General features: G+C 38.0%; 1 protein-coding gene across 2 annotated transcripts in view; it reads left to right on the top strand.

The window, feature by feature from the left end:
- Positions 1 to 644: 644 nt before the first annotated feature.
- Positions 645 to 18,481, top strand: part of LOC108041427 (organic cation transporter protein) — a 29,016-nt gene continuing 11,179 nt past the window's right edge. Inside the window, exon 1 of one of the 2 annotated variants that reach the window (XM_044457418.1) lies at positions 645 to 755. The gene's annotated coding sequence lies outside the window, so the exon portion shown is untranslated. Of the gene's footprint in view, positions 756 to 17,060; positions 17,266 to 18,481 lie in introns of those variants that run through there. The other variant, XM_044457419.1, reaches the window with a different exon arrangement.

Here is an 18,481-nt window from a genome sequence, read left to right as displayed (position 1 = left end):
CTGCAAGAATCTTATATATTTTGAATTAAACCATTTTACATTTCATCCTCCATTTCTATAATCGATATGCCCGACATTTTATAATGTAGCGCTCTTTGACGCCGTTAGCCATCCCTGGTCTGCCAGAACTACCCCCTTTTCGGCACCTGGGGGGTGGTGAGGGGGCTCCAAGTGGCGCAACAAGCATGCATTTGGGCCAAGCACTCGGCGCCACAGCAGGCGACTTCCTCAAGATACAGATATATATATACGAGTATGTGAGTATCTGACTATACGAGTATCTGAGTATCTCACTCTCGGATCGCTCTTTCTCGCTCTGGCTGCGCATGAGTCGAGCGAACAGTGACGTCACTCGAGAAAAGCGTGCGCGCTCTCAGCTGATTTTGACCGCCTGCTACGCGCACATGGCGGTATCGTGAAAATACAACAGGCGTACATTTTCATTCGCTTGCCTCGTTTTCCACAGTGCAGAGCAGAGGCTGAGCAAGCGGTTGACTCCTGCTGGCGATTTTTGGGTTCAGTTAGCGTCGCGAATTGGCAGTATCAACATCGCAGGACGAAGGACAAAGAACGCGATGCCGGGCTCGATTAAATTGACCCCTGGCGTTGCATTCGTTTATTGCCCCAAGACGTTGAGGGTCCTGGCGGCGTTGCCCTAGGATATACTCGTCCTGTAGTTCCCACAACTGTTGTCCTGGCAACTGGAAGCTCATAACCAGGGATTGTGTTGGGTCAACCTCGATTCGCATCTCTGGGTGAGTCAATTAGTGCCCCGGCAGCTCTATTTGTCTTTATTAATTTCATAATTAAAAAAACATTCGGAGTCGTCATGCCCAACCAATTGAGGTTTTGTGGTTTGCTGCATTACCCATACGCCCCGTGGTCTAACCTTCACAGTGCTAGAAAAATACCAACCAAAATGTATTTGTCAATATTATTCCGGAAAATTGCATTTCTGGTATCGGTCTTTCATTTTATTTTAATAACATTTTATATATTTCCTTAAAATAATTAAAATTATTAAATTATTTTGCAATAAACAATGAAAAATTTCATTGAAATTAATACACATCAAAATATTTGTATTGACAAACATTTGCAATTTAATATTTAATACTGAACAAAATTAAAGAGCCTTTAGAGTATGAATGTTGGCTATTACTCTTAGTTTTTGCCTTTGCAACTCCTTATATCCTCACTCCAAATATTGATTTTTAGAGCCGGCGCCGGCAAATACTCTCATTTAAGCAAAGAAAGTTGACGCTGCAGTTGTTCTCTGTCATTACTGCCCAGCTTAGGAATTGCACTCGCCTTTGTTCGTTTTCCCAGAGGATGGAGTGGCCAGGACCTTGGTTTTTTGTTCTGACAGACATTTAAATCACGCTAACGGGCAACGATTTATATCAGTGCGAAATTCACATCCAAACTTTGGTTCCTTTCACGGCAATAAGTTCCTTGAACTTTCACAAAAAAATTGAAAACAAAATGGAAGGAAAAATTCCGCTCGAATTGGCAAAAAACTTTTTCAGCTTTCATGCTAATGAGATTGATAATTTTATTGATTTAATAATTCCAGCTAAGTGAATCATTCTTTGTAATCCCCACCGGTGATGTTAGGTATTCTTTCAATAATTATATTTACCCAGGCTCGTAATGACTTATGCTAGGCCATGTTAATAATTTACAATTACAATGGATTTGCTAAGCCGCCAGCTGACAAAGTCCCGTCTGCCTGTAATTACCCTTGAGGCATATCATGACCAATATTCCACCCAATCGCCCCCCGGCCTTCTCGTATTTCCTTTTCATTTACATGGACCCCCTGTCGTCCTCAAGTTAGTGCTAAATAATGCACGGAGAGTGCAAAGTGTTTCTAGTCTGGCTCTGCCTTGACATTGAATAATGATGTTGTGAGCTGGCGTTATTAATGCTTTCTGAAGCGTAAATATGAAATTTTTGAATAACATGAGAGCATCTAACTGAGCTTGACAACTCACTCAAAACCGAGCATAAATTTTACAGATATCCATTGGGGACAGGATACCGGCTTGTTAAATCAATGAAGTGTGTGAAAAGTTACGCGTACGTCGTACAGGTCAGGGATTTTCGTTCGGGCTTTAATATCCCTTTTTTCAATATAGTAATTTAATTAATAAACGGGTAATTGGCATGGTATTTGAACTTATCAATTTATATTTTTTACTTTCCTTACACTTGCAATTCTATTTATAATAATTCATTAATCATCAATTTTAAAATCTTGTTGAACCTTTCGATTTCACTTATCATCATTGAAACCGCTTCAATCTGAATATTAGGAACAAATTGCGCAAATTACGTATACGCTGCGTTATTAAAACGAACATTTCCGGTTCTCACTGAAAGAGATTAATATAGGCACAACGATAAAAACAACATCGCTAATTTAATTTGGGCATTCGGGTTTTCCATCCACAATGTTTTGCTGAACTTATATTTCGCTTTTTCTTTTATATTTTTGTTTACAATCACATCACTTTATCAATTTGCTAGCCCATAAGAAACCATAAGTAATGTTTCGGCTATCAAAATACAGAAGCCCATAAAAAACAAGAAGTGTATAATGAACTCAATTTCCTTTCAAGTTTCAGCATAAAAGGGAGAAATCAAAGAACCGCTGAGTCATAGAAATATTTGGCCTTTGTATGCACTTCCCAAACTTTGCGTTCATGAAAATTCTTATATGTATATATCAGTATGGCACACGCGATTTGCGTTCTTATAAATTAACGTCTGTCTGTGTATATTTTGCCGTCCTTGAGCAGTACTAAAAATAGAGCTGTCCCCCTGAAGACCCCCCAAAGACAACGTCCGCACCGATGTCGAATTCCGAGTTCCATTTACACACCAGGAGACCCTCAACCGCAGGAAACAGCGCCACTTGCCCCATTTCACAAGTGCTGTCCGATTTGTTAGTACAATTGTGAATCCTATTTGACGCCAATTCACTTCTTATGTATGAGCGACGCACAATGCTCCACGATGATTTACGATGCTTCGGATTTTGAAGCAAGGAGTAGATTTAATTACCATGGAGAAAGCTTATCGGGTTTCGTTTTGGGATAAACAAACCCAATCTGCGTCATTCGACTCCTAATTAGTTAATTTAGCCTCTCATTCGCATTTAAATTAGCGATCACATAAATCCAAGCCAAAAAACAAAAAAACCCAGCATAAGCATAACTAATTGTGAAAAATCACAATAACAATCAATAGATTATTATTTGCAAATAATTCTTTAAAGATGTTTTAGTTTTGAATTTTTAAAATATTTAATCAATTCATTTTTACAAATTTTAGTATTAATTTGATTGATACTTGGCATATTACTTTGAAATGCGTCAGCTCTTGTTTTTTTCCCTTCTTCGATAGAAGAAAATATTTGAAGATAGAGAAATCAAAAAATTATTGTTTTCCAATAGAAATTTAGTATATTCAAATTGATCCCCACATTTTTTATACCCGTTACTCGTAGAGTAAAAGGGTATATTGTATTCGTGCAAAAGTATGTAACAGCTAGAAGGAAGCGTTTCCGACCCTATAAAGTATATATATTCTTGATCAGGGTCACTAGCCGAGTCGATATAGCCATGTCCGTCTGTCCGTCTGTCTGTCCGTCTGTCTGTCCGTATGAACGCTGAGATCTCGGAAACTATAAAAGCTAGAAGATTGTCATTTTGCATGCAGATTCTAGGAGTTCCTACGCAGCGCAAGTTTGTTTCAAAAAGATGCCACGCCCCCTTTAACGCCCACAATCGCTTATATACGATTTTAAAAATTTAAATATTTCGGAAAAGTAAAAATGCAGTTTTATTCTGTTTATCAATACCTATCGAAATGTAGAAGAAATTTTTCAAATCGGACCATTCGTTAAAAAGTTATGCGTGATCAAAGTTTCTATTTCCATCTCCCACGCACTCCCTTTACCTGAGTAACGGGTATCTGATAGTCGGGGCACCCGACTAAAGCGTTCTCTCTTGTTTGTGTGTATAAATAGCCGCAGAATTGCATATTTTCTGTGATATTTTGTTCGGATCGAGTGATAATAAACGGATCGAAAGGTATCGCTTTGACTAAAAGAATTGCATACTAATACTTTAAGAAAAGCAATTGGCTCAGAAGAACGACACCCCACTTGCCCCGTTCAAAAGTTCACATGAAAACTATTTCATGTTGCTCGAAGGGCGTTGAGCATTTTACAACTTTTTAGTTCCGTTAAGAGGTGTTTTCGTTTGTCTGGCTAAAAATCTGCAAGCCTTAAATTATATTCCTATAAGTGGGAAAGTAAAGAAAATGGGCATTTAAACAAAATAATAATAACATTTCTAAAAAATAGGAAAATAAATCAGCTTGTCAACAAACTTAAAACAGACGGCATAAAAAATGACAAACAAACTGGCAATTATTCCCCTTCAATTTACTGTATATAATTAACACAACTGAACTTAACAATATGTATTTGTCGGAGAGCTGGTACATGTTCTCTGTAGGTCAGTGTGTGTTCGCTTAAGTGCATTTCCTAGAACGTCATTAAAAGTAGGCGACGCATAGGCGGGACATATTTTGGAACTTTGGATTGTAAATGCGCAGTTAAAGGGAAAGAAGCATAGTAGCGGAAATTGAGTGTCTGCTACTGAGTGAGGTCTGATCGTATGTCGCGAACTGAGTGAGAACAGAGGCAGGAGCAAAGAAGGAATTGATAAAATTGAGCTCTGCGTTCTCGGAGGTCAGTTCGATTTGCGGCATAGAGACGAGCAGAACTTGCTGTGCTTTAAAGAATAAATAAAAATGAATCCGTCACCAAACGAGCCCCCGATATCAGAAGTGGGATCGGCTGAGCCTAGAGTTCAAGATTCAAACCAGATCCTCGCAGCTCTTGAAGCACAGAACCGGAGTCTAATGGACATTATCAAATCCATGCAGAATCCAAGGCCGGTAGCAGATGCAAAGCCTGTACATGTTGCTTTGCCGAAAGCGTTCTGACTGTGCGGGAGCAGGCATATTGGAGTGAAAGGATCGCATTATACGATGTTTTAAGTGCAACGAACTGGGGCATTACGCTAATTCATGTCCTAAAATCCGGACCAGCGGAAATGAGAAGATTTTCGAGAAGCGTGTGGACATTTGCACTGTTTCCCGCCCAAGGGAATAATAAATGTATCCGGTGAGTCAATTCCATTTTGCTTCGACTCAGGAGCTGAATGTTCGTTGGTAAAGGAAAGCGTTGCAGACAAGTTTAAAGGAAAGCGACTAAACAATATTGTGAAACTAAATGGCATCTGTAACGACTCTATCTATAGTACAATGCAAATCCTTTCTAATATAAATATTGAACAGTATTGCGTAGAAACTTTATTGCATGTTGTAATGGACAAATACCTAAATTACGATGTTTTGATTGGTCGCGAAATATTAAGCCAGGGCTTTAGTGTAGCAATAGACGCTGAAAAATTTAGTATTTACAAAACTAAAAGAGTGAATGTCGTAAAGTTTGCCAATTATAAAAATCTTGTAGATTCCGATGGCGACTTGAGTAACTCCGATAAGATGGCCTTGAAAAATATTCTGGAACGTTATTCTGATTGGTTTATAGAGGGAATACCAAAGACTCGGTTAACAACAGGGCACTTGGAAATTAGGTTAATAGATCTACAAAAGACAGTGCAGCGCCGGCCATATAGACTTAGCGAAGATGAGAAAGTGCATGTACGTTCTAAAATCGATGAGCTCCTTAAATCTAATATTATTCGTCCCAGCTGTTCACCTTTCGCTAGTCCTATGATGCTCGTTAAAAAAAAAAAAATGGCAGTGATCGTCTTTGTGTAGATTACCGTGCTTTGAATGAGAACACAGTCTCAGACAAGTATCCTTTGCCTTTGATTTCTGATCAGATTGCTAGGCTGCGTGGGGCAAGTTATTTCTCATGTCTCGATATGGCCAGCGGCTTCTACCAAATACCGGTACATCCAGATTCAATTGAGCGCACCGCTTTTGTCACCCCCGAGGGTCAATATGAATTTTTGACTATGCCGTTTGGTTTAAAAAAACGCTCCGTCCGTGTTTCAGCGCGCTATTATTGCAGCATTGGGAAGTCTTGCTTACACTTACGCCATCGTTTACATCGATGATGTTTTGATTGTGGCCGAAACTAAGGATGAAGCCTTAGATCGATTGGAGATTGTACTAGAAACTTTGAGCAAGGCTGGGTTTTCATTTAATGTAACTAAGTGTTCCTTTCTTAAAACTAGGATAGAATATCTGGGGTTTGAAGTGAGCAAAGGACAGATTCGCCCTAATCCACGCAAAATTCAAGCGCTGACCGAATTGCCACCCCCAAAAACGGTTACGCAATTAAGACAATTTATAGGGCTAGCATCTTACTTTCGGCAGTTTGTGCCAAAATTTTCTGAGACTTTAAAAACACTGTATTCGCTCACTTCAAAGAAAAATTCAGATTTCGTTTGGCTGTTAGAGCATGAAAGAATTCGCTCGAAAATAATATCCGTTTTAACCCAGGAGCCTGTGCTAACCATATTCGACCCTCAACATTCGATTGAACTTCATACAGATGCCAGCGCAATTGGCTATGGTGCCATTTTGCTTCATAGAATCGACAAAAAGCCTCATGTTGTTGAATATTTCAGTAAATGCACGTCACCTGCTGAATCAAAATACCACTCATATGAGCTTGAGACTTTGGCAGTCGTCAACGCCATTAAACATTTTCGTCATTATTTACAGGGGCGTAAATTTGTTGTATTTAAAGATTGCAATTCGCTAAAAGCTAGTCGAACAAAATCGGACCTTTCACCAAGGGTGCATCGATGGTGGGCTTTTCTACAGTCGTTTGATTTTGACATTCAGTACACGAAAGGTGAAAGAATGGCACACGTAGATTTTTTATCAAGGAATCCGATGATTAAAGAATGCAAGAGCATAGAGAAAATTGTTGAAAAGCGAATTGAATTGACTGAGGTAACTGACAATTGGATAGTTTCTAAGCAACAACGGGACCCTGAAATAGCTGATTTATTAGCTAAGCTTAAAAATAACGAACTGCCGGAAAATTTAGATAAAACTTATGAATTGAGAAAAGGCGTTATATATCGAAAAATACAAAGGAACGGCAAAAACAAGTGTTTACCTGTAATACCTAGGGCATTTAGATGGGCAGTGATTAATCACGTCCACGAATCTATTATGCATTTAGGTTGGGAAAAAAATCTTGGATAAGGTATATGGGTTTTATTGGTTTGAAAATATGTCGAAGTACGTTCGAAGGTTTGTCGAAAACTGCATTACCTGTAAACTAGCCAAGCCACCGGTTGGGAAAATTCAGGTGGAATTACATCCGATTAACAAGGTCGAAATTCCGTGGCACACAGTGCACATTGATATTACTGGAAAGTTGAGTGGAAGGAACGACCTAAAGGAGTATGTAATTGTTTTGGTGGATGCGTTCACAAAATTTGTTTATTTTCATCATATCTTAAATATTGACACAGAAAGTTCTATTAAAGCCGTCGTGTGTTTGTTTGGTGTGCCTACTCGAATTATAGCGGATCAGGGCCGTAACTTTGCCAGCTCAGGATTTCGTGATTTTTGTTCTTCCCAAAAAATTGAGCTTCACTTAATTGCAACGGGCGCGAGTAGGGCAAATGGCCAGGTTGAACGTATTATGAGCACACTTAAAAGTATGTTGACCGCTGTCGAAACAAGTCAGAGATCGTGGCAAGATGCATTGGCTGAAGTACAGTTGGCAATGAATTCCACAGCTAATCGAGTCACCAAGGTCAGCCCATAAGACAAGCTTATCGGTAGGGAAGCTAGACCTTTCGGCCTATTGCCAATAGGTGAAGAAGAGGATAATTTAATTAATAGAGAATCCGTAAGAAAACAAGCTAAGGAGAATATGGAAGTTAATGCTCGTTACGACAAACGTAGATTTGATAAGAACAAAGCAAAAATAATTAAATTTAACGTTGGAGACCATGTATTGTTGAGAAAGGAAGAGCGACACCAGACAAAACTTGACCCAAAACATAAAGGTCCGTTTGAAATCATTGAGTTACTAGATGAGTAAGAGAACATATAAGAGAACATATAAGTATGCGCATGAATTTTTGAGAGCATTGCCGAATAGACAAATAAGTGAAGAAGTTGATGAAGAATTCGACGACTCAAAAGGAGCTGAGTCTGATTCCCAAGTGGGAAATGAAGATATGGATGGCACTGTAGGTGCTTTGGAATCCCAAGAGGGGATTTAATGACCGCACCATAACAGATGGACATGTTATGGCGGGGGTCAGTGGTGACCGCACCATAGCAGAAGGACTTGCTATGGCGGGGGTCAGTGGTGACCGCACCATAGCAGAAGGACTTGCTATGGCGGGGGTCGGTAATTTGGTGTTAATGAAAATGCACAAGTTGATAAAGTTCATAAGTTAGTATGAATTGTTAAATATGGTTAAGAAATAAAAGTAATGTAAAGAATGTTATCAAGAAACTACACTAATGTTATTGTAATGTGTTAAAGGAACTACACAAATGTTAAAAAGTGTTAAAGGAACTACACTAATGTTATATAGTAAGATGTGTTAAAGGAATTACACAATTGTTAAAATGTGCCAAAGGAAATGCACAAATGTTTTATTTTACAAAAGAGAATAATGTTATTAAAGAATAACTAAATGAATTAATGAGATTATGTTTAATTGAAGAAATGTTAATGAAATGTTTTAAAGAATAAAAATGAATAACAACTGACGTGTGAACATGGAGTGATTTAATGATAGCACACGAGGACGTGTGATTTGTCAGGAAGGCCGTGTCGGAGAGCTGGTACATGTTCTCTGTAGGTCAGTGTGTGTTCGCTTAAGTGCATTTCCTAGAACGTCATTAAAAGTAGGCGACGCATAGGCGGGACATATTTTGGAACTTTGGATTGTAAATGCGCAGTTAAAGGGAAAGAAGCATAGTAGCGGAAATTGAGTGTCTGCTACTGAGTGAGGTCTGATCGTATGTCGCGAACTGAGTGAGAACAGAGGCAGGAGCAAAGAAGGAATTGATAAAATTGAGCTCTGCGTTCTCGGAGGTCAGTTCGATTTGCGGCATAGAGACGAGCAGAACTTGCTGTGCTTTAAAGAATAAATAAAAATGAATCCGTCACCAAACGAGCCCCCGATATATTTATGTTTGTTTATTTATAACTTCCCACAATTCAATACCTGAATCAATTAATAACTATTAGTACATCATAATTATCTTATAAAGCCCAGCAAAATACAAAAACCACTATCAATTTCCGCATTGAAAGCCAGAAATCATACTTAATGCAAAAATATTAATGATTTAACTGTTGATTGCTATATAAATTTTCAAGATAAGTGACACACTTCTGGGGTAAGAACAGAGAGATATTTATCAATATATATAGATATGATTTCTTAAGTGAAAATTTAATAAGTGACTGACAAACAGCATATATTCTTATTTATATGATTCCCAATTTAGATTTCTGCATCAATTTAAATTGCACTGACAAGTTATGGGCGAAGTTGAACTGTCGCACTTGTTTAATAAAAACCAATATGTCATGCATAATAATTGCATTTGAAGCATGGGGCCTTGAACAAATGGAATGAGAAGAGTCGATTGCCGGGCAAGGTCATCGTAATATCGAATGGTTTTCCATTATCAGCACTCTTCTTATCTAAATCAGTCGCTAACCGTTCTACAAAGTAGTTCTAAACGTTCTAAAAGCATCTAATGTGCAAATATAGAGTACAAGACTAATTATACATATCCTATAGGCAGCAAGATGTGAGAGTCAACAAATGACTAAGCAGATTCATTGGACGCTGCCAAGAATCGAAAAATCCCACGAAAATAAAGAATTTTTGCCTAGCCGAAACTCAATGTGAAGGTCGCTGGCGGAGATGCCTGCATGTCACGACTAAAAAGATTAGATTAGGAAATTCGAAAATGTTTTGAAGTAGATACAATTTTATTTCAGAGGAAATACAATTTTAGCTTCAACTGTATTGGGTTGAAAACATAAGTTTTAGAGTTTATGAAGCTTGCAGATAAATGAAATTATAATACTAAAATGAGACAATTAAATATTTAATATAATTAAAAAAAAATTAAATGAAACTTTAAATTTATATTTTTTAACACTGAAAAACAAATACTCAGAACTCTCCGAATTTTTCTAAGAGGCTTGATTTAATGGCTTTCCAGGAATATAATTATTAAAATACCCAAAACTTTTACAATCGTTATTTATTCTCACCTCCAACACCTGACGGCCGATGCCGTTTTGAGCGTTTATCAGACTTTTCTCTTCGGCCGAGTGGCGGTGAATGCTCTCAAACAAATCGGAGACGCATAATGAACGCAAACAAAACAAATAAAATAATTAAATTTGGGCATTTGTAAAGAGAATATACGAGCGGCGACGTCATTGGCTTGGGACCAGACGCTGGCAAAACAAACTACAAATCAGGCGCAAATCGAACCGGTTCCGTTTGGTTAAATCAAAATACAAATAATAAATAATTGTTAACAAAGAACTGCAATAATCAGATTCAGTTTTGTTGTTTGCACCGATTTTGCATGCAGTTCATGCTCAATAGCTCCCTCTGTTTTTTTGTTTTTCGCGGGTAGGATGGGATTTTCGTAAGGAATGGAAAACTTTTGATTCTTATCCCGATTTCGTTATGTTTTGTTTGATTTCTTTTGTGGTTTTCTTTTACCTGCCATCAGGTTATTGCGTTTTAACCACTTCAGCGAAAAATAAGTGCGTAGTTTACCTATCCCAAAAGGGGTGGGTAATTACCGGAAAATTCCCTTACATATCAGCATCCCTTAACATGATCTCTCAATAGGAATGCACCCTGTAAACACAGGAAGACGGCATGTAACAGCTGAGCAAAAACATAAACATACAAAGGGGGAGAGGGAGAGAATGTTAAAGAACGGGAGAGCGTTACAACAACATTAAATTCTAGTTATACCTCGCTTTAATAGAAACTAAAGAGTGTGATGGACAGGGGTCTTATTTTAAAGAAGGCAATATATATTAATAATTCACTTTTATTTTAGACCCTTCATACTTCACAAATTAGTTTTTTAATTTGTCGTAAAATTTATTTTAAAAATTAAACAATAATTATTACAAAAAATCCTTAAAAACTTCGCACTTTTCCAAGATTAATTGTAATTTTTTCAGAAAGAATTATTTTAACAAACTTCCAAAGAATAAAATGTACGAATCAAAGTTGTAAAACACTATTATATCAATATTCTACAGAATAAACTAAAATATTATATGCAAACAAAAGAATACAAATCGGAAAATTTTGTATTTCAAAATTTTTTGTATCAGTAAACTCTTGATTGTGGACTAATTGACTATAAATAAATGATAAAACATGAGGGAAACATTAGGATATTTATTTAACAAGTCAAGTATTAGGACTTACACCATTGCTATGCTTTTTAATAAACTTTTTTAGAGGGCATCTCGTAGTCGGGACAACCAACTGTCCCCGTAGTTTTTCTTTGCCAAAGTCATGGCCGATATTTTGAATACCCGACGAGCATTGAACAGTCGAATGAAGGCGCTCGCTCAGGAACGGAACCCAGAAATCGCATCCGCGGAATCTCAGATCTGCAGTCGACGCAAGTGTTAACGGTATACCTGGCTATCTGGCTATTGTATAATAGACAACACCCACCAACGGAACGGATCGGAACGGAAAGTTCGGGGTTAGAGCCGTCGTACCGTCAGTCGTAGTTGCTCCGCGAATTCTCAATCAGACGGTTTTCAGTGAATCGGTATGGTGCCAAAGTGCAGTCCTATGTGCGAGTGTGAATAGGCAAAGGCAAACAATTAATTGATGACAATTGAAGTGCAGTTGGCGATCGGGAAAGGCAGCATGCAAAGAGTTTCTCACAGGCGAGTGGAAAGTTTTGCGTTCGATCTATTTATTTTCGTTCTGTCCCCAAGTGCCGCCCATATAAATAGCAATTAACGAATTTATGCAATCGTCGTCTTCGGTCAGTTGTATGATTTCATGCACACAGCCATAAATATGTTTATGCGCACGTGTATGAAACTGTGCCCCTTTTAAAAATAGACCGAGTGAACGCAGGCGGTTTTTCTATTTATTTCCCGTTTCCCAGTGCATCCCCCCGAACTGGTTTCAATTTAGTTTTTCTGGATCGCGACCAAGACACACGTTCCCCTGGCCTTGGCCAATATAATGGGTCCATGGGGGTTCGGGTTCTAAAGTGGCAAACTGGAACTTCTGGGGAATGCAAATGCGGATGGGCGGGGATAAACATCAACATGAGTGGATCCTGAATGCCAATAAGATGTCCCCGTGGGTGGCACAGGGCTATTTCGTGTCCTTGTTTTCCATATATTTGCAAGGATGTGGGACCTAAATACTTTAATGATGTGCATATAAGGAATTAAAGTTAATCAGCACATTTGCATATGCGCAGTTTCTATAAATATGATGTGAACAAAATATAAAAGAAAGTTAAACGAAAGGCTTATTTAGATAAGGTATTCATTTTAAATGCCTTAATCTTAAATCCAATTGACTCAGCAGTGATTAAAGGTGACAAAAGATAAGGCCAAGCTGTTTTTATACCCTTGCAGAGGGTATTATAATTTCAGTCAAAAGTTTGCAACGCAGTGAAGGAGACATTTCCGACCCTATAAAGTATATATATTCTTGATCAGCATCACCAGGAGAGTCGATCTAGCCATGTCCGTCTGTCCGTCTGTCCGTCCGTCTGTCCGTCTGTCCGTCTGTCCGTCTGTCCGTCTGTCCGTCCGTTTCTACGCAAACTAGTCCCTCAGTTTTAAAGCTATCTGCTTGAAACTTTCCCAAAAGTTGTCTTTCTATTGCAGGTAGTATATAAGTCGGAACGAGCCAGATCGGGCGACTATATCATATAGCTGCCATATAACTGAACGATCGGAAAAGCCATAACTTTGGTGTTTTTAAAGTTAGGAAGTTGGGATTTTCTATGGGTTTTATTTTTGGCCAATTAATCCGACCTACCGAATTTCATAAGGATCGGCCGACTATATCCTATAGTCGCCATATAACTGATTGATCGGAAGTGCCATAACTTTGGTGTTTGTAAAGTTAAGAAGTTGGGATTTTCTATGGGTTTTATTTTTGGCCAATCGATCCGACATACCAAATTTCATAAGGATCGGCCGACTATATCTTATAGCTGCCATATAACTGAACGATTGGAAATGCCATAACTTTGGTATTTTTAAAATTAGGAAGTTGGGACTTTTTATGAGTATTAAGAATGCATCAAATGAATAATTTTGGAGAATATAATTTGCAGAATATTCTGCAAGGGTATATCAACTTCGGCTCCGTCCGAAGTTAGCTTTCCTTTCTTGTTAATAAAGATATTGTTAAGTAATGTACAAAAATAAAAGTATACAGACAATCACAAATGCAATCAGTTGGGAAGTTAAAATATTTTTCATTTACGAGTTTGAGCATTTATCAGATATTTGGTTGTCTTAACAAGAAGTAAAAACTTCAAAATAAAGAACTCTTTACATCAAAATAGGAAGGGAAGAAAACAGCATTAAGATAAGATAAATTGTTTAAATTCGGTGGTATTTAATTAAGTTTTAATGTTTTTGACGAATAGGCAAATATCGACTTCCTTATGAGTTTCCTTAATTAACTAATTGTCTGAAATTGTTCTAGATTACTTAAATACATAATATTTTTGTAAGTGCCTTTTGACATTGGAGTGTTGGGATTTCCAATCGAAGTACGCTCTATAGTTCAGAGTGTTGTTCAAGTAGTTGGGCAGCAATTACACCTGAGCTGCAGCTACAGTTTTTTGCACTGCGACGAGAGAAAGGAAATGAACCGATCGACAGAGAACCATTATCTCTGGGCAACCAGTTGGATCTGGTATGGGCATGCATATTCGTACGATAATCTTGATTGCATTCGTGGAAGCAATCTCCTTAGAGCAGCGGATCTCATAACGTGTTTTGATTTTCGCTGTTTGTAACTGGTTTCTTGAGGAGACCCCCTCAAATGACATTTGACCGATGCCGAACTTAAATATGTAGCTAGTTATGCCGATTTTTATCGCAGCTCTACCCTATGATTGATGCTTGAGGTTCGGCGAAAACCCGTTTGCCTGATACATATCCATTTAATTAACCATTGATTATGCGCATATTTATTATTGGCATAAATTAAGGAACAAACAAAAAAATTAAACAAAAAAATTAAGTCACGTTTTTGACTCATTTATCAGTTGCCTATATGTATGTTTGTTTTGAAATTGTTTGAAATTCATTTTATAATTTTTATGCCGGAGTCGTCGTTGCCCAAGCTCGTTTAGTTTTATTTTTTCGGTTATGTTTATTTGATTTTTTTGCGCTGAGTTGTTTTTGATTGAGGGTCAGCGTCAAAAAATCTCTATGTGTGCTTAGTTTTGCACTATTTTTGTATGTGTCTGGCGCGGAGAAAGACTGGCCCAACGTGTTTCGCGATCGAAAGTCTGTTATTCAGCTCGACCATAAAATGTAAATGCGTAGTCTGGGTGTGGATCTGGGGTCTGGGGGTCTGTTGTCTATGGCTATCAGCTGTGGCGACGATTGCCGCTAAACTGCCAAAGGTAAACGTTTGAGCGGCCTTTTGTGGCGACCGTGCAAACCGATTCATACTGGTTCGGAAAAGCTCACTGTCCCCAGAAACCCTCAGATCAATTTGTTTTGTTTTGTCTACCGATCCGTCTCCGGCCCAGAGATTCCCCCACTTGGCGATGGAATATTCCCAACACTTATGCTAGTAAACCAGCATTCACAATTCGCGTATATAGACGGGGAGATCGGGACGTGGGCCATGACATCATTTGCATAGCCCATCGCGGGTGACTTCGATCCAATTGCCCAGCATTTCTCGCTGAGTCGGCACTTTCATTCATCGATTTGTTTATGCAACAATTGATTGTTGTGTTTATGTTTGGCCACCCAATTGAATGGCTTTTTTTCGATTTAATTTTTTTTTGTGGACTCATTTAAAGGAAGTGTTTTTGGATGGGTCAAAAAACTGAAGTCGCCAATTTTTTTTTTATTGAAATTTTATTGGTTGGGCTGGAAGTAAAATTTCCATTCCGAGTTGCACATTGATAAAAATAGGTTGAGTATAATATATCCACTTCGTTTCGATTTTTTTATTTAAGTCTAGGTGTGTTAAATTATTGCTTTTAAAGTTATTTTTAATCTTTCAGTGGTTGTTTTCGAAACTGAATTAATTATATGATTAATTTTACTAGAGAATCCACAAATTAGGTGCTTAAAAGATATTTCAATAGCGATGCTTATTCTAATTGTTCTATACATTTTTCTAAGGATTTTTTGAATTATATTGTGAAGTCAAAACAAATAAGCTACAAATTACAATTTTACAATTTTTTTTGATAAGATTAAGCCTTTGTTTATGCTTTTATCTGACACATCAAGGTTTCCTTTTGATTTTGTTGTCAATTCAATTCCACGCCCTGCCAGCACGTTCTAAGTATAGCATTTCATGATGTTTGCAAAGAATGTTGGGTATCACTTGAGCTTTATCTTCCAACTATAAAACTGTGTGAGCTGGAGATATATTGAGAGCTGAAAAAAAATATTTGGGCATTTATGGTAGGCTGAATTAACGACACTTGTTGCTGGTTGGTGAAGTGGGCTTTTATGCTTTGCTGGAAGGGCCTTCGGCGTTGTGGAAATGGCATTTCGTTATTTTATGTATAAATTCTGCTGACGCCATTTGTCAAGCATACGCCGCATTGCCCCACGGCTGATTGTACGAGTCGCGAATGTGAATAAAAGCGAAAAAGTGCTCGAGCTGAGCCCGTGCTCATAATTGGTTACAACTGACACAAACTAGTCCGGATCGGATGGCCAACTCGACGACTCAAAAAATGAGTCGAACGTGGAGAGAGTAAGCTTTATCAGCGGGGAGAACCCGCTCGCGAAGGCAAGTCCTCTTATCACTCGGATCTGCGGGGCTTTTCTCTTACCCCTTTTTGTGATGGACACGCTTTTGGAACTTTCGGGCAAAATGTTCCGGTTTGCGGGTGTAACAAAAGTTATATTCTATTTGGCCTTCAGCCAAGTAGTTCAAATGTCGGTCGCATTACTCAGACCCGTCTAGTTTACTTTAACTTTAATCCGATTTTGCGACGTAGTTCTGGAATATAAAGATACCATACAAAGAGACGCTCCCCTACTTTATGTAGTTTTTTTCACATTTATCGTCCCGCATTCAAGTAAATCCCATCTGGCAATCTTCCCCTAATTGTTAACCCATTAAACACTTCGTTATGGAAACGTTTGTCACTGGCACTTGTATCTCCAAGCGCTCTAATTGATGCCAACAGTTTTGTGTATCTATTTATGTCGATATTCATGGAATAATAATGCCCGTTTGCCCGGCAAACAAAAGAAAATTGTGTCATAAAAGCTTAATCAGCGACAAACAAAAGCAAACATCCGAATCAATTGAAGGTTCATAGAAGAGAAATTCGATATATCGAGGATAGGGTTTTCAAACTAAAGTAGATAAACTGGAATGGGAGCACAGCGAAAAGGCGTTTGGTTCTCAACTTCTCAACATAATAAACCCAATAAAAAAAATTGGAAACTGTCGAACCATGTTAAGAAATGTTTAGAAATCATTATACAAAAATTATTTCAATTTAAAATTTAAAGAGATAAGTGTTGTTACTTGCAAGATCACACAATCGATCCCCATGTTTCTTTCTGTGTGAAGAGTATGCGAGTGAAAGGGATGAAGTGCATTCTTTATTTGAATGGGAAGAGAGGGCAATAGCGTGGTAGAAAGAGAGGGGTACAACCAAGAATATGCTACCCATTTCAGTTGCAGCTTACAGCTGGCAGCGGAACTTTGCTGGCACGCGAAAGCATTTAAAACCGACAACATTCGGTAAACTTGAAGTCAAAGCGAATCCAATTGCCACGCGAGAAGCAGCAGAAGATACCGAGTGAGAGGCCAACAGCTGATCGCTGAGTGAGGGAGAGAGTGAGAGGAAAAGTCGCTCCCCACTGTTGTTGCTGTTTTCTCCAGGATCAGCAGAAGAAGTATAAGATCGGCACGTCTCGAAATGTAAAATTCATAACAAATTGACTAATTAGTAAGTTAAATCCCTGATGGCTTTTATTATAAAATCCGTTTTCGAAACATTTCGCAAGTGTATGTGAAAAAAACAGACGCAATAACAGTTTATAGCTCGAGGGAATTTAAAGTTTTACGTGCTAAAAAAAATCACTAAAATAAAACCACCAAATTCGAACGGTCCAAGGACCAAAACTAAAGGAAATAAATAGTGAAAATTGCAAATATATACAGAAATGGTTTGATGAAATTTTAGATTTTTATTTTCACACATGATCCTAAAAATCAGTGAACGCTCGATACAGTAAGTTAATAGAAACTAAAATAGTTTGCTTAGTGGATGGATGGATAACTACTTCAAAACCAACAAGAAAGGAAAGCTAACTTCGGGCGGAGCCGAAGTTGATATACCCTTGCAGAATACTCTTGATATTATATTCTCCAAAATTATTCAAATGATGCATTCTTAATACTTATAAAATATCCCAACTTCCTAACTTTAAGAACACCAAAGTTATGGCATTTCCGATCGTTCAGTTATATGGCAGCTTTAGGATATAGTCGGCCGATCCTTATGAAATTTGATAGGTCGGATTGATTGGCCAAAAATAAAAGCCATTGAAAATCCCAACTTCCTAACTTAACAAACACCAAAGTTATGGCATATCCGATCAATCAGTTATATGGCAGCTATAGGATATAGTCGGCCGATCCTTATGAAATTTGGTAGGTCGGATTGATTGGCCAAATATAAAACCCATAGGAAATTCCAGCTTCCTAACTTTACAAACACCAAAGTTATGGCATATCCGATCAATCAGTTATATGGCAGCTATAGGATATAGTCGGCCGATCCTTATGAAATTTGGTAGGTCGGACTAATTGGCCAAATATAAAAGCCATAGAAAATCCCAGCTTCCTAACTTTACAAACACCAAAGTTATGGCATATCCGATCAATCAGTTATATGGCAGCTATAGGATATAGTCGGCCGATCCTTATGAAATTTGGTAGGTCGGATTGATTGGCCAAATATAAAACCCATAGGAAATTCCAGCTTCCTAACTTTACAAACACCAAAGTTATGGCATATCCGATCAATCAGTTATATGGCAGCTATAGGATATAGTCGGCCGATCCTTATGAAATTTGGTAGGTCGGACTAATTGGCCAAATATAAAAGCCATAGAAAATCCCAGCTTCCTAACTTTACAAACACCAAAATTATGGCATTT

The sequence above is a fragment of the Drosophila rhopaloa genome, unplaced genomic scaffold, assembly GCF_018152115.1.
Source record: "Drosophila rhopaloa isolate 14029-0021.01 unplaced genomic scaffold, ASM1815211v1 contig_155, whole genome shotgun sequence".
Classification (NCBI taxonomy): Eukaryota; Metazoa; Arthropoda; class Insecta; order Diptera; family Drosophilidae; genus Drosophila; species Drosophila rhopaloa.
The sequence above is the reverse complement of the archived record's forward strand: the minus strand, read 5'-3'. Positions and strand labels throughout refer to the sequence as shown.